The sequence below is a fragment of the Gavialis gangeticus genome, unplaced genomic scaffold (assembly GCF_001723915.1).
Source record: "Gavialis gangeticus isolate Ggan-Ray unplaced genomic scaffold, GavGan_comp1, whole genome shotgun sequence".
NCBI lineage: Eukaryota > Metazoa > Chordata > Crocodylia > Gavialidae > Gavialis > Gavialis gangeticus.
In genome coordinates, this window is record NW_017729016.1 from 5,415,981 (window position 1) to 5,419,770 (window position 3,790).

Sequence of the window (3,790 nt, forward strand, 5' to 3'; positions counted from 1 at the left end):
CAAAAGGGAACACCGGGTGTTTTTGTCCCAAAAACCCAAAGCTAAAAAAAAAAAAAAAAAAAAAAAGCATTATATAAATTTCCCATCCCATTCCCACCCTCCTTAACTAGCTGATAGGGTTCTTTATTAAGCAGCTTGATACTGTTGCATCATTGTGAGACTTAAGGCAATAAATAAGAAACCATCTTTTGGTGACTATAGCACAAAATATACATTCAAGAGTATGTATCGGTTCGGGATACAAGTCAAGTTTTTATTGCTGCTGACAAGGAATATGATCTCGTGACTAATAGTTCAGGCTGCAGCTAAGCTCAGTTCTCGCGTATTAGGTGCCTTAGTTGTGGCACTTGGAGGACCCTGTCTGTGAGCATGTGGCTGATGGCTTTGCACAATTAATTAAGTGTTGCTATGAGAACTAGGATGGCTTTGGAAGCTGTAGGACCGACCCGCCAGGCGCACGCTGAAGCATCTGGCGTTTGCTTAAGTGACTGGTGGGCTCTAGAGCTGCTCTGTAGATGTGGCTCGAAGGCGAGCAGAGCAGTTGTCTTATCCCATCTGTGCTCCTCTTCAGTTAGAAGCACTTGGCAACCCCTGCACACCAAGACATGCATACACACACACACACCCGCGTGCACGCACGCCTACAGAGCACGCTTGCTAACAAGCTCCCTTTACATCCGAACTTGGAGAAACAGCAAATCCCTGACTCTCTGCATTTGGCAGCATCCTGGCTCGAACTCTTCAGTCACTTGTATTAGCTTATGAAAGGACATGCTAATCCCTCTGGCTTTCAGTTCACCATGGCCTCTGACCTACGGGACTTTCTGCTCCCTGTAGTGACCGCGCTAATAACTTCCATTTAAATGACCCCATTCAAGGCTTTTGAGGGCGGGGGTGGGGGAGGTGTAACCTGTTGTAATGAGCCTTGAGAGGCTGAGCCTTGAAGAAAGCTTAATTTTGCCTTTTAGCTCTCACAGCTTCCATGAGACTGGCCGTTAGCAAGCACATGGGACAGTCCACCGTGGCACTCGGTCCCTGTAATCTTGGTGATACTGCTGGCTGGCAGGCCTTCATTTCTGAGACTCGTTATTCACCCTACAGTACTACTTTTAACTCTCAAGTGTAAATCCCTGCCCTCTGCGCTATTTTAATACAACCGTGCCATTGTATTCGGCCAGCCCAGATAGACCCATTCCCTGCGCAGGGATGGGATCCCTCCCTAAGTGTTGCCCCGTTTGGCGCGTAATTGCTTTAATCCATGTGGGAAGTGGTGTCAGCCGTCTTGGTGCCATAGTGGCCATGACTATTTGCAAGCAGCGAGGGTGGCTGTCACTGCATCCCGTCTGGCTTGGCCTTTCCAAGCGGTGGCCTCTGGGCTGCACATGTTACCATTAGCAATGTGGGAGACAGGCCTGGCTTTAACCATCGTGTTTCCCTTAAGCTGTCATCCAAACCCGCTATCTTCCAGTCTCGCTACCTTCCCAGTGGGAAGAGGGGTGGTCCAGCTGGCAGAGGTTGGGGATGCAGGGTAGGGGGGTGTAACCGAGAGCTTGCAGGGCACAGAGGGGTTGAAGGGTTGCAGTAGAAGCAAGAGGACACGTCACACTTGCAGCATCAGGTTGGGGCTCTTGTAAGGAGTCCCGGAGCTGATGCAGTTGGGCTGTAGCACGACAGGGTCTGTTCTGTAGTGAAACCCTACTTGGAAGCCAACCGACCTCTGTGGGACGCACTGCGAGGATCCACGGCCTGGCTTGTGCCTCTCCTGCCCGTGACATGCTCCCACCCTGCCTTTCCAGCTGGACTCTGTCCCTCTCCGCCTGCCACCTCTGAAATCCCAAGTATGTCACTTCTACCATCGGCTCTGTGAAGAGAGCCTGTGGCAACTATTTCCACTTCCTCCTGTCTGCGCTCTACCTACGTCCATACTTCATGTTAACTCAACATAGCCTTTTGGCTAAAGATAGCCACCCTCATCCTCATCATAACACTGAGGCTTACCCCCCCGCCAGCGCCTTCCAAAACCTCTTGCTGGATCCTGCTGTCTGCGCAACAAGGACAAACTTCAGGGCTTGGCTGCTCGTGAACACCCACGCTTGCTGGGTTTGTGTTTCTGCGGAGAGGGAAGAACAGAGTAAGGGAAGAGAGAGCCTGGGTGTCACCTGATGGCTGTGGCTTGACCTGCAAGGCATCGGACACCCAGCATGAAGCACAAAGCGTCAGGAGCTGGTTACTGAGAATAAAGTGCAAAGAGGTGATAAGAGCAAACTGCTCTGGAAGTGTCCTGGGAGGTAAGCCCCTCTCTCTAGCCCCTAAAAGTGCTTGGCTGGAAAGGAGCGTGCAATTCCCCTGCTGTGGGTGTTCTCCTCTGGGTGGGGGAGCTCTGGCGCGATCCACCGGCGTCCCAAGAGATGCACCTGGAGAAGCGAGACGTGGCCGAGTCCAAGGCGCCACCTGTACCATCGAGAACGTTGCCTGCTGCAATCGGCCTTTCGTTTCCAAGGGCTCCTGTAGAGCACCGGTGCATTTCGGGAGCATCGAGCAGGGTCTGGGGAAAAGACCAGCTAAGTGCATCGTGAGATTCCACCGCCCCTCGGCTCCAGCTGTAGGGCCGGACCTAGTGCCGGACTGGCCTGAGCCTTGCGTGGCCGAGAGCACGCGCACCCCACGCGCTCGGACACCTAATACTTTATATACAACGAACATTCCCGGAAGAAGCACTTCATACATCCTTTAAATAACTCTGACAATAGTGTTCTGTCTCCTATCTACAGGTTTCAAACACGGTACCGATGCTATGAAAATATAGCAAACATACAAAAATATATACATTTAAAAACCCCATATAAATTACTTACAATAATACATAAGGCCAAACAGCAGCGGGGACGTGAACGCAGGGCCAGGGGGTGGTCTCTACCGGGGAAGTTTTGCTGATGTTCTGCACCACTTGGCACAGCTGGGAAGAATTTGGGGGAAGGATGGGGCTGGCCAGGACTGACACGTGGGTGTTGCCTGGTCCTGGTAGGAGCTGCCTGCACGACGCAGGAAGCAGAGCCCAGCTGCTGCTCTACGCCGCGGCCTGCGGTTTAAGCTGGAGGGGTGGGAGAGAGTCGGAGTAGGGAACCCGAACGTCGTCCCGTCTCAGACGGAGGCAGACGGTCAAGCAAATTGTGCTTGCTTTCCGCCGGAGCGGAGCTTCTGCCTTCCCCTTGCGCGTCTGGTTGCTGAATGGAGCCTCATGACCTCCTTGCTAAGGGAGGGTCTGGGCTTGGCTCGCTGGCACCCAGTCCTGGGCTGAGATTGTTTTAGCTGCGGGGCAGAGGGCTGTGTTCACATCACCATTTGCTCGTTTAGCTTATGATTTAAAAAAAAATACTGCTTTCATGATATATTATCCCGTTCTTGTTAAGGTCACGTGTGTCGTCAGCCAAGGAAAGCATTGTTTAAAGTGCTGGGCAGTACATACGAAAAAGTAAACCAAAAAAATACATATACTTATGTCAATACATTCCTTCAACGACCAAACCAAGCCATCGACGCGACATGCCCCCCCAGCCCAGCCGCCGGGCGCGGGGGACACCGGTGGGCAGGGTGACCGCAGCGAAGCCAGCACTCCGGTACCCGTCTCACTAAGAGACCGATCCAACGAGTCCCCTGAGGTGTCCCCTGGTTGAGCTGGTGCCGTTACCACCTCCACAACGGGCTGGTTTCCATGGGCGGCAGCTTAATGTGGATTTTGTTGGAATTCAGCTTTTTTTTTTCCTCTCCTTTTTTTTTTTTTTTTTTTTTT